Source organism: Nyctibius grandis, chromosome Z (genome assembly GCF_013368605.1).
Source record: "Nyctibius grandis isolate bNycGra1 chromosome Z, bNycGra1.pri, whole genome shotgun sequence".
NCBI classification, from domain to species: domain Eukaryota; kingdom Metazoa; phylum Chordata; class Aves; order Nyctibiiformes; family Nyctibiidae; genus Nyctibius; species Nyctibius grandis.
In genome coordinates this window covers 11,805,592-11,819,347 of record NC_090695.1, presented here as the reverse complement: position 1 = coordinate 11,819,347, position 13,756 = coordinate 11,805,592, and the positions used below count along the sequence as shown (strand labels likewise).

The 13,756-nt window shown below is 40.0% G+C and overlaps 1 protein-coding gene across 3 annotated transcripts in view; it reads right to left on the bottom strand.

Moving 5' to 3' along the window:
- Positions 1-10,641, bottom strand: part of NIPBL (NIPBL cohesin loading factor) — a 173,818-nt gene extending 163,177 nt beyond the window's left edge. For all 3 annotated transcript variants that reach the window (XM_068422204.1, XM_068422206.1, XM_068422205.1), the window contains exon 1: positions 10,261-10,641. The gene's annotated coding sequence lies outside the window, so the exon portion shown is untranslated. The remainder of the gene's footprint in view (positions 1-10,260) is intronic.
- Positions 10,642-13,756: the final 3,115 nt, after the last annotated feature.

The window sequence follows — 13,756 nt, the reverse complement described above, 5'->3', positions numbered from 1 at the left end:
TGATCTTTTATAATAGAGTGCACAGTGTGTTCCTACAACTCTCTAAGCCATTAGTCACCTAAATTATCACCAGGAAAGTTCACCTACAGCTTTGCTTCACTGCATGTCAGAACTGCCACTATTTTTGCAGAACTAAGCAGCTCAACACCTTTTTCACACCTAAGCCTGGGCAAGATCTTCAGAGGAGGAAAGTCCAGTCATACACATGCTTTGAACATGCCTAACACGCAAAACCAATTACTTCGCACTACATACTAGCCGACACCTCCAACCCTTCACTCAAAATCTCGGCAGGACAGAGGAAGAGCACTTGCTCAGAATATCAGACACATAGATTCTAAAATTCTCAGGAGGTTCAAACATGCATTTGTCACTATCCATTAGAGTCTTTGACTGGCTCTAAGATTTTATGGGGTAGTGATCATTTCCTTCTCCTCTTGTCAAAGGAGTACTACATCACAGTGCAAAGAAAATTAATTAGAATAGGGAAAAAGCCTGAAAGAAAGAATATGATTATCAAATAAATCGATTTAAATTCTCTTTCAGGAGGTAAAAAACTCTCCAGTGTTTTCTATTGACTAACAATATGGATCTCTTACTTAGCACCACAGGAGTTGTGAGTTCCACTTTGCATCCTCACACATGTCAAACTTTTGATTGACACTCAAGGGCTGACCTGTTCAACAGCAGTATCACAACAACTAACTCCTTTTTTGATCTCACTCCAATTCCTTTTTATGATGTAGAAATCAAGATTAAAAATTTTACATACTGCATTGTGACAGCTGGTTTACAAGGCAATGCTTAAAAAGGTATCATGCTAAATGCATTTCTGTATATTAAAATCCATATCATTAAAAATGTTGAAGATCTGACTTTAAAAAACTCTCTAAAACAGAACAGTCAACACAGAAAAGCTGACATCAACAAATACTCAGACATTACTTTTTCTGTGTATCAACTCAAACTTTCTAAGACTTCTACCAGGAAATCCCACATCCTCAGGCTGAAAGATCACATTTGCAAAGTCAGTCAAAAGTTAATAAATTCCCCTTGTGCTCAAGAATTCTGACACAGTCCTTGGATAATATAATTGTTTAATATTCCCCTCCCACCCCTGGGCCCAATCGTCATCCAGCTTACAAGGGGAATCTGCTCTGGAAATGAATCAGAGGCTATTCATAAGGCTGTAAGGTCTGTTGTATACATGACTCTCCAACTTCAAGTAAAAATGAAAGCGAAGCATGAAGGGAAAGAGGCTGCAGATCAGATAGCAGGAAACAAAAACACCGCTCTTGGGAATCTCATTCTATTTCTATTACTAATGTTAAATATTTCTGTGTTCCTTTTTTCCTGCATGCTCCGAAGCCTAATCTGAAGCAGCACTGATTAGTCATATTTGTAGCCAAAATTAATAAAATCTGTTCTAATATTATCACACACATTATGATGCAAAAAAAATCAAGTTAATTTAAAAGTCAGGTCTTACGGTTGCTACAGCTGGACTTCCAAAGTTATAAAGATCAACTTTTGCATCTCAGTTCCGAACTTGCTTAATTATATACTCTCCTCAAAAATATTTAAAAAATAAGTATTTGTGAAGCATTCCGATATTACAATACATGTCACAGAAAAGCCCATGAGGAAATTAATTCTATCTCTGGAGCAGGATTTAATGATGTGAAGTGATTAAGGCAAAGGACTACACATTGAACACCAAAGATGTATCAAAACATTCAATCATAAAAGACAGGACTGGAAGCAATCTCAAGAGTCTACCCCTTTCCCCAACACAGAATCAACAATAACTGAGGCCAATCCTAGGAAACATTAATATAACATGTTGTGCTTTTTTAAAAAAAAAAAAACAACTCCATTAAGGAGGCTACACTCATTCCACAGAGTCAGTGAAACAGGCATCCTGGTGTAAGAAAAAGAAGTGATGACAGACTTAAAGACTACCACAATACATTCACAAAGATGCCAAATGCGGACTACACAGGTAATCTGAACTACAGGATTCCCTATCATTTGCTCTTACAAGAAATACTCCACATTTTGGAGCTTTTTTTTTTTTTTACTATGTGATTTCCTCTGTTAAAAAAAAAAAAAAAGACAATTCGAACAATGAATTCCTGTGTGTGAAATAATGCTTCTTTGCCTAGCCAATCCTTGTTTTGTACTTCTGGTTTCTCAGGCAATTTGTTCTTCTTCCCCTCTCTGGCCTCTCTCAGTACATACTTCCCACCCATTCCCATCCCTGAACTTATTCCCTTGATTGTACACCCAATTCCAAAGTACCCTTCTGTCTCAGCTTCTTGCTAAGGCTGTTTCACAGCTCTTCCTCTATTTTCACTAAGGACACTTGTATCTACCCCACCAGGTCCTTTATCGAGTCCTCACAGTTCAGTCATTACTTCCTTAGGAACTCCAAGCTCCTACTCTCCTCCCAGTTCCTGCCCTTCAAACTCCCATGCCCTCCCCAAACACATGTGTAAGTCTCGCTCCAGTCCACCGCTCATCTTCTCTGTGTGTTCATCCTTCCAGCCACCTGCAACCTCAGTTCTTGTCTTTTCCACATTCAAACAAATCAGCACTGTGGACAAGCAGGGAATGGACACCAGAAAACTAAGAGTCTATACTACATCTCACTGCTTAGAACTGTACTTATTAGGAAAGTCCTGTCACGCAAACAAAATTTTTCAACATTAATCCCTACAATTAGAGAAGTCAGCTAATTTTTCAGACACTAATAACCTGCGCAATTTTTGGACAGGTTTTTGAATGGTAACAAAATGCACATCCCTAATGCAAAAAGTCACCTCACTCTCAAATTTTAAATTCCTTTCCCGAAGAACAGGGTTGTTCTAATTACTCAAAGAAAAGGTCAGAAATAATTTTTAAAATTTTTTTTCTCTACCATGGCCCTTAGGAGCCAGTGAACTATTTTGGATTTAAGCTTTATTAAAAGAACCAGTCACTAAAGGGCAGTCACCCAACATGGAAGATGTCAGCCCAAATGACTGAGGTTTAGCAAAGTCAGAAGTAAAATCAGTGCCTTTAAATAGTAAGTGCCAGGAAACTGAGAGGAGTCACCACCAGTCCTACCCATACAAAACAAGCAGGGAGCAACATGCATTCTTAAAAGTCGACTAGTAACTCTGTTAAGCAATGTTGCAATTCCTTGTAACTGCCAAATTTTATAGGACACACCGAAGTTTTTCTATGTTACAGGTTATGCCTCAACATGAGTTTTTAAAGAAACTGCCAGGAAGAACCAATCATCACTAAGCACACTAGTAGAAGAAAATCTATTTTCCATTATTTGAAAAAGAAAAAAAAAAAGAAAAAAAGAAGAGAGAAAGAAAAGGAAAACCAAGCATCCATGTAGTAAAAAGCAATCATATCTCCTCAGTTTGAACTAGAAATTTAACATACAAATCATCAGGCAAATTTTTAATTTTCCCTTCGGGGGGTGGGTGGCGGGGTGTCAAAGTTAAACTGATTTTAGATCTCCACAGAGCACTCCCCATGAGTTCTCACCACAGTCTACTAGAGTCTTATCAAACTTTTCCCAGCTTCTAGACTACAAAAAACAGGTTCCAGATTATTTTTTCTACAGGCGCTAAGGTAGCTGCTGTACATAGTATCTGATGAGGGCGCTCTAAATTTTTCCCACATCCTTAATAGCCAGCAAGCATATCTGAAGAAAAAGAGAAAGCAACATCTCTGAATGGAAAATAACATGCAAGCAAGAGGGACAGTCTCTATTAAAACCTAAGACTTGAAAACAAAATTTTGGAGACAAAGTATTTGTAACCTCATCCTTTCTGAGTACCTGGTCAACACAGAGGAAAGATTGTTAGCTCAAACATGAGAGACGGGGTTGCACTATCACAGACACGTTACATTCAAGGAGCTTGATAAATTACATTATATTTTAATCAAAAGGAGAGAGAGAAAAGTTTAGTACCATAAAACCAAGCATTAAAGTACTAAGAAACGTCAGAATTATGGTTGCTTACACCTACAGTTTAGTCTGTTGTGCATTATGATAGTCATTCATTAAATGATCATATACTGGTTTTTGTTATTCACAGGATCTCTGCCTCATATATGGCACATGATGTATATGTCTTGAAACAAATCAGAGTTACAGAGTAAAAGGAAGTGCCTTCTGTGGGACATTACACTTTTTTATTAAGGAATTTTATTAAAACATAGTTAATAAATCCACCTGATTAAAACCAGTTTCCCATCCAAGAGATCTTTTGCTGGAAACTGCCATTTATAAAAATCGACTCTTCCTTAAAAAAAAAGAAAATTAAAAAAACCACCCTTATTTTCACAGAAAATTTCCATCACAAGTAAAGATAGAAAGAAAAAAAGGAAAAAAGAAAAGACTGAGTACTACTTATTGTACCTATTCCATAATATACTCACAGCCTCTGGGCCATACCTAAAGCATATGACATAAAAAGCCATGTGGGGAGAAAAAAGCTCAAGAACTTCTCTGCCCAATAAAGATCAGGCATTTGGACCTGGACTTCTTACAACCCAAAGCAACGTTCTGGCTAAGAATGCACTTACTACACCCCAGAATGGTCTTGCTTTCCTAACAGAGCCATACAGCAGCCGGACAACAGACCGACATCACAAGGAAACGGGTCTGATCACTAGGCTGCAGAGGTTTCTGTTCAACCAGTTTACATCAACTACAACAATTATCACTGCAAGAGACAGAGTTTTACCCCTAACAGCCAACAACCAATGCTTAGGATACTCTCCAGGGTTGCTAGTTTCTGCTGGAAGTTAACAGAGTAACATTTTGAATCTCTGTGTCCAATATTGCAGGCAAGCCATCAAACTACTTGTGGGATCTGGGTTATTACCTAGTTGTTGTCTCTGTTCTTCCTGATAAACTTTTAAGAGATTTTGGTTTCCTCGCAATATGGAGGGTGACTCTTTTTAATTTTTCAGGACAGGAAATCTATGCTTTTCCAGCTGTTGGCACTATCAAGCCAGTTGATACTTAATAGATGTTTAAGGCCATCGGCAAAACTCCATTCTATACTTCTTAGGGATCCAGCACAAGAAACAATGAGCCTGATATGTTGAAACGCAGCGCACTTGCAACCACAAAGTCAAAGAAAACAACGCTACAAACTTACTAAGTGCTGCAAAGTAACTCTAAAAATCTAAAGAATAAAGCATGTCACCTTACACAAGATCTATAGCACTTCTAAAACTCTCTATTTTGACTCAGTTTCAGTCTTCCATATGTAAAATGGAAATAGTATTTTACAATGTGCAAAAAAAAAAGTTCTCTAATGTTTGTGAAGTGAGATAATTCTTACAAATGAAGAGATGAAAATACTTCAGCATTCACGAAAGATTTGCGTGTATACAGTATGTAATAAGGCAGCAGGCTGCACACTGAATGACAAAGAAAAACACATACATAAACTAGGTTATAACAGTACACCAGTCAGCTGGCATTTCCCATGCACTGTATGAGGCATTGAATTAGGGCTGCGAGGGTAAGGGGGAATGCAATAATGTAGTTAAAGGCCCAGTATACAGAGAAGGGGAGTGGGTTATGTTTGTTTCTGTAACTTAGTCTGCTCTTTCCTTATCTGAGTCCCTTACTTCATAGCCTAGTGTTTTTTGACACTGTTCTTCTAAAATGCATTCCATATTCCATGTCTACACATACACACTGCTACAAAAAACAAAGTGCGTCAAATCAAACCACAGTAATAATCTGAAAAATTAAAATATCCACTCATATAAAGAATTTTGAGAACTCTGATTGCAAAACCACTCAATACCAACTGACACAAATACTAAAGGCCATAAAAATGAACTTTTCTAGCATTTTTTCTGACTGTAACATGAAAAATGGTCTTCAATGTTTATGTTTTTTTAAAGTTATATGTGTAAACCAAGTAGTCACCTTCTAGTGCAGTATCAACAACCACGTTCAATTTGACTGGAATTCCTTTTAGTTTCTACAAATCCTTTTTGCCCTCCCTTTTGTTACTGAGATTTTCCATAGCGAACAGTAGGGACAGGAAGTGAGACACAAATCATAGGTCCTGCACAATCTCCTCAAACGCAATTTCCTCACTCCTAGGGTGCAGCAGATGTCAATATAAAGCACTTCTCTCACATGTACTTTGGGGGTCAGGATCAGCTACTAAGAAGTATGCTTGTAACACTAAGAAAATAAAAACATATTATAGATTAATTATATTACCAGTTTTTAGAATATAAGCCTTTAACAATTGTCATTTCAAAAGGACTTCCTTTTTTGATTATTAAAAAGGATCATTATTGTACAGGGTTATTAGCAATAATACACAGATATCACCAATTTCAAGAATTTCCTTGTAGGTATCTCTGTACAACAGAGTGTTTGCTACTGCTGATGATTCAAAATCAGAAGCTAACCAAATCCATACTACCTCTAATAAAGGTATATGAAAAGTAAGATTGAAAATAAGCTGTATCACATCAAAACGGTCATTTGTTTCAAATGTTAACTATTTCTAGTGATATATCTGGTGGCACTAAATAGCTACTCTAACACTGAATTACCCACCTCATGCCTACCAAACTCTAAAGCTATCGCTACTCATGTTTTTCCAATGAAGTATGCCCATAATTGCTGTCACAGTGTCCACACATTCATGAATATTACACACTCCTCTAGAATAATTTCTAGAAAGCATAAATTTCTGAACTTGAAGACTTAATTTCTTTCCTAGGTCTAGATATTCACAATAGAAGTATATTTTTCTTTCCAGTTACAGCAATTATCCACTAACTTTACATTTATTGTGCGATATTTACAAAATGTTAATAAAAATTCAACAGCATGACTTTAACACTTTGTATTATAATGTACACATAAAAGTATCACACTGGCCACTGAACACAGAGATTTGCAATAGGAAACTTATTATACCAATCCTTGGCTCAAGTCAGTTCACACTTCCACTACTTTTCATCTAGTAATACTTCAAAATATAGTTTATTTATATTGTAGAGGAATATATACATAAAACATTCAGGATTAAGGCTGCATTACCTTCATCGTCACACAAACACAACAAAACCTCCGTGATTATTTCCCAACGAATCACTATCTACTGCCTTCATTCTGCAAGAAGAATCACATGAACATTAATGTTCATGGAGTCTCAAACATGCAATAAGGTTGCACAGGGGCACCTGTACTCTTGTGTAGAATAGGGATCTGCAAAGAGTTTTAGTGATATAATTTTGCTTCTCTGATCCTGTTCTGTTTCTCCTAAATCAAAATTTAAACATTTCAAATGTAAAAAAGAAATTATTTTATTTTTTGGTATGCCTGCTCCTATGTATTGATTTTTAAAAAGTATAAAAACAGCTTTAAAAGACAGCAAAAAGCTTCAAGGAAAGATTTTTTGTTGGAATAACTTCAGGTAAAACGTTTAAGAAGTTGAGGGGAAAAAATAAACAAAACCTGTACACAGGAAACAAATTCAAAATGTACAAGGTAGTCAAATGCACAAAATAAAAGATAAGAAAGTATTTTCCTCTTTCTGTTAAAATCTTACAACTAACATCTTGATAATAATTAATTTTGTATTTCTCTAACATGAATAAAATAACTACATCCTCCTAAGTACCTAGCTGTTGTTATAAACACTGGACTAGGATAAACTCCTAACATTAGGGAAAAAGTAGTATGAAAGTGACATAGTCCTGCTTCACAGAGACTCTTAAATGTGCTAAAAAATACAATCTAAACCAAAAATAAGTCATCTTATAAACAGTTCCACATTAAATATTTCTGTATGCTAAAAATATTTTTCTGAGATAAAGAAATTTACAACTACATAAACTGTGATAAAGCAACTAATTCAGGATTAATCACATATGGCTTAGAAGAACAAAACCAAAAAACTCATTACAAATCACAAATGGACAGCATCTTAAATTTCCCTCTATAAATATGTCTACTTTTCATACCAGAAAAGTGCATGCTTTCTGATTAAGCAAAAAAAAAAATGCACCGTAAACACAAGCCTGGCAAGATAAACTTGACAGGAACTACATAACAACAGCAGCTCGTTTCCTGGTCATATCTGGTATATTTAAAGCAAATCTCCTTAAATGAATAGTAAGTCAGAGAAGTTCGCTACTGTTAGCTTAAGAAACCCATTTTTTGTTAAAACGAGAGCTGCCTGAAACAGACGACAGAAATGCTAGAGCTCTTGTCGCTTCCTGATGATGAAAACTACCCAAGAACTACAACTACTTCTGCACAGTCCTTTCTTTCCTGCAAAGCAGAGTTACACTCGGCCTCTACGCACGCTACAGACCAAAAGAAAACAGCAATTCCGCTGCTACACACTGAGATAGGGACAGTGAGAGACAACTAGTGGCTCCCTCTGCAATTCACAAAGTTTAAAAATAACAAGCTGCTTTTTCGAAGTGTAAATGGTTCCCCTCCACGCACGTAGGCCTGAGGCCCTGTTGCAAACAGTGTCTAACAGGACCAGGCAGCACAAAGACAGGAATGGGAGATTAGTGGGAGGGAGGGAGGCCGGGATTGGGGCTCAGCAGGATCTTCAGGCTTTTTAAAATTCAAACTGCTCCCTGACCAATACAAATCACGGACACGCTACTGACTACTACACGGATTTACAGCATTAAAAACACGCCTTCTACATGACAGCTATATTAACTTCACCCTTTTAAACATGTATCAGGGCACTCGGAGGCACGATAGCACAGTTTTAGTATAAGATTCTAAACACAGTATACCAGAAAATTACTCTAGTAGATACATTAACCACTTATTATTACAACAGATCTGCCTGAACAACTAAAAAACCTGCTGAAAAACCTGCTGAAAAATAGACAGATTATGTAATGTTGATATTTGTTTGCCATTTACAAATTTCCTTTCTATATGAAAGATGAAACTTTGTATCTTAAAAATTCCCTCAATTATGTAATTTCTGTAGGAGTATTTTTATTAGTTCACAGGGTGTCTGTTTTAAATCTACCTCAATTTTTAGTTACACTCTCAACTCTACCACACATAAGTCCGAGATTTACTTTACTGTAAATTAGCTACCATTTATTTATAAAGACCTGACACTTAATCAACAGTCATTTACAAAACACATTTGACCTGTTAAAATGACACCTAATTACATATTCAAACATCATGGTCACAAACAGCCAATAACAACCTCCGGATCTCAAAGTGATATGGCCTGACAAGAAAGGATGACACTTTTTAAGCATTCCTCACTTTCCACTTAATTAAATTTACGTTTGATTCTCAGTACTTTGGGTAAGCTCTGATCTTCACCTTCGTCCCTTAAACGTCATGAACGCAGCACTTTACACACGATCCCTCCTGTTTTCTGTTTGTTAGAAGAATAAAATGGTACTTCTTCTGAATTTAGTACATATTCCTATAATGTATACAGCACACAGACACTGTGACTGTGTGGAGTACCTGATACAATATGCTTGCCTATCTGTATTTCCTGGGTCTGCAGGTGTCCGTGTTTTGTCAATCATCCCACAAGCACTAGTTTTATACTATAAATATACTAAGTGATTAACACACTAATCAATCGCTAGATTATTTAGAGATTAAACCTCTACATATTATAAATCCATATGCATTCGAACTTTTGAATGTTCAGAACGCACTTGGTTAGAAGGAGAAGGTAACAGCGAAGAGAGGTGGTATTTTTGTTCCTGGATATTTACATTGTCTCTCTTCCCCTATTCCTCCACTTACTCCTTCCCCACTTCAGAGGGCTGTCTGAGCTGGGACCTTCCTTCCTTGTCCTAGTGAAGTTGTAAATACGGCAAAGGATCAGTGCACATTTGCAGTTAATTGTATTGTTTCCTCCTGCTCCTCTCCGGGTTGAGGCCTGTCAGTGAGAAGCCGCTTCGCCTTTCTAATCCCCGAGCTGGAGTAAAGGCGCTGGCCGGCGGGCCTGCGCTCTCCACCGGGCCTGGGCCTGCCGGCAATCCGGGAGGAACCAATCTCCTCCGCCAAACCCGAGCGAGCAGGAAGGGGGGCTGCGAAATAAACACCTCCGGTTGCCACTTACTCCCCTCTACCCCGGATAACAGCTAATCCCCTCTGCTCCCGGCAGTGCTGGGCCGCCTGGGCTGGAAGGCCCGGCCCGCTGCTGGAGAGGGCAGGGAGGGGAAGGGGAGACAAGGAGGGGGGATTACCTGAGCAAATCGGCGTCTGAATCCAACGAGAATCCGAGAGAGGGGGAGAGAAATCCGCCCCCTCCCTCCTCAGAGGAGCCGCCGCCGCCGCCGCTGGGCCGCCGCCGCCGCCGCGGAGCAGGAGGAGGAGGGGAGATAATATAACAACAATAATCCGGGCCGGGAGGGGGGCTGGCTCCTCTTCCGTCTCCTCCTCAGTGCAGCGAACATGTAGAGCCGGGGGGTGAGCGGCCGAGGCAAATCCCTTCCCCCTGAGCCTGCTTCACAACATCAACACGGGCCGGGCCCGGCCAGGCCGCGCCGAACCGGTTCCGAGACACACTACGAGCCGCGGGGGAGCAGGGGGGCGGCCGGGGGACAGCGCTGCCAAAGGGCCGCCGCCGCCGCCGCTCCCTCTGTGTGTGCGAGTGCAGGAGGGCGGGGGAGGGGGCAGCCTGGGCACGGTGAGTCGGTACCGAGCGGGGGGGGTAGGGGGAAGAGGAGGAGGGGGAAGGATCCTGTGTGTGTCTCTCTCGCTCCCTCTCAGAACAAAATGCCGACCGGAAGTGCAGCTGCAGGAATGACTCCCTCCACCGGCGCCAAACACCAACAGCCTCCCCCTTCCCTCCGCTGCCGCCTCCTCGCTCGCTCGCTCCCTCGCTCAACCAGCGCCGCTTCCGCCGCCGCCGCCACTGCTCTTCGCCGCGCCGCGCCTCTCCCCTCCCAGCGCCGCCGCAGCTGGAGCGGTTCCCTCCGCCTCGCTTCGCCGCGCCTATCGGCGGCGGGCACAGCCGAGTCTCCGCTGCGTGGCCATCTCTCCTCTTCCCCACTCCTCCGGCTGCTGCCTCAGTTTTTCTTTCTTTTTTTTTTCCCCCCTTCTGGTATGCGGAACGAGACCGGAGTTTACGCTAAGGCCTGCGCTGAGAGGAAGACAGCCACGGATTTGTGATGGAGTGACCGCTGAAAAAACTACACGTTTTGGTTTTTTTGTCTTCCCGAAGGATGGTGGGGAGGACTGCAAAATGCCGCCTCGCAGGAGGCAGGCCTAAAAAGGCGCCTTAAAACGAACCCGCAAAGGCGCATCCTCCCCCCCGCCCCAGCGGGTGAGCCGTGCCAGGACTGGGACACTCGCCGCAGTTACTGTTGCCGCTAATGTTCGTCTCCGCGGGTGTCAAGAGGCCGCGTCGCAGGAACTGAAACACCCGATGCGGAAAGCGTTGCCGGGGCGAGGGATTTCCAAGTGGACGTACCGAACTGGAGTGGCTTTTAAAAACAACCTTTTTTGGACGAGCACGGGGGAAAATGCTGATGTTCAGGTGAAGGGTCCTTCGCCGGAGGCTGATGCTCCCCACCGCCACCAGATTTACTGGAAATATTTCAATTGTGGGTTGTGAAGCAGTGTTTGGAGAAAGAGCATGTCCTAGTCTGAAAGACTTTCTGGTGTTCCTCTGTACAGGTAAAACTGTGAATGCTCATAGCACAGGATAATAGTGAAGAAGCATTTATAGCCGATGAATTAACAATGTCTTTTCGTATTCACGTCGTTTTGCTCCTCAGTACTTGGACAAAAATCCCTTGATGTCTAGAAGAAGCCTTGCTTGTCTGTTGACTTCAGGATTCAGCCATACAGTTGGACACAGCTGTAAATATCCCGTGACATATAAAGACATCCTTTCAGGTCTGGATGGATATTATTTGCGTGAAGGGATAATATCTTATACTGATGCACTTGGATCTTCCCAAGTCTTAGGATTTCCTGAATAGTGCTCTGCCCTTAATGCAGATTTAAAATGCATCTCTCAAGCTTAAACAACTATTAAATTCGTAATGTTGGATGAATCAAAGTTCGTTTTACAACTGTGTGTTTGGTTTGAAAGTACAGAAATGAAGATGACACTGGAGAATACGGTAATTCAGTACTGGAAATACTAGATTCTAATGGGTATGTGCTCATATAAGTTTAATGGACACAGAGTAAACGGGGCTCTGAAAAAAATGTATTACATACTTTTGTTCCAAGTTAATACAAAAGGTCCCAATCCTGTAATTGTTTATGCATTTACAACTTCAAGTTATCTATTTGAAATAAAGGGAAATAATTGGTGTAGTGAATGAAGTGTGTTCATAAGTGTTTGCGCTTAATTTAGTACAGTGCAACTCAGTAACTCAAGGGGGAAAATATTTATATACTCTTGGTAATAGACTACTGTTCAATGGACCCTAGTTGAAGTTCACATACCCATATGTATGTGGACATACACACCTACAAATACACAGGAAAATGTGATTCTAAAATGACAAAGTTGGCCCAGGAATGCTACTTCTATCTACTTCTGATTGTTACCAATTCATGTTAATGGAGCCTTTCTGTGATTTTAGTGATTTATTTATATAATGATCTTTCTTTTTCTTAACTGGTGTGTAAATAAAATGAAAATACTGAACTTTTATTTTTCAAATGCCAAATATGGTTCAGCCAGTGCAAACATCATAGTAAGACACAACACGTATTTGACTACTGTTTCAGTCAGGATTTTCCAGTGAGAATGTCACTGGATCATTTTATGCTTTTAAAATCCCACTCAACTAAAAGAATTTGTAGCAATGGCTATTTTGCCCAAGTACTATGATGTTATCACCTGCACAAGAAAACAACTAATTTAAGTCATTAGTTGTTTTAGAAGGTGGTAGTGTAACACACATGAGCAAATCAGGATTATTTTTTTTTCCTTAAGGGAAATTAAATATTTTTTATTCCATTAGATATTACTGTAATCCACTTTTTAAAAGGAAAAATCAAATTCTTCAATTGCATTCAGACAAGTGGTTCCTTGTATTCCTGTTGTCTTCAAAGGTCCACTCACAGCAATTTATTGCAAGAATGGAGGCTCACTATGTTCCTAAAAAGCACTTCAGTGTGCAATACTTAAGTCTCATTATGCCTGAAATGGCCAGAAAAAGGGATAAATCAAGTATTTCAGAATATTACCTGAAAACATATCAAGATACTTTACACCTTCTTTCTGTTACAGGCCTTAGTCATGGGGTGGAGGTAGTCCTAATCTGTATGGGAGGAGCTATGTAGTCATACAACCATGACTGTGGCACACTAAGGAGCATATACTGCACTGAACAAAGCTGGTGGCAGTGCGGAGGAAGGCAAAGCTCTCTGAATTCCCCTGATAAATCCACACCTATATAGTCCTGAAAATGAACTGCAAGTTTCAGGGTAAAGCTTTAGAACCTAATCCCACTCCCGTCGATATCAAGGGAGAATGTGTCTTTTGCCCTAAAAAATGACTGGGCTCCCATAATTCTAAACTATTTGAACAGTCGGTTATTCTCAGACTCATTTCTTGTTCTTCAAAGAGTATTTTAATGCAGCTTTAAAAGGCAGGAACTAAAGATCTTCATGCAGACAGTCCTGTTTTTAAAATGCATTTCTCAAATTGTTCTCACAAAATATATGGTAAATTGTAGGTACCTCTCTTGCTGCTGTTTACAGCTGCGTACTGAG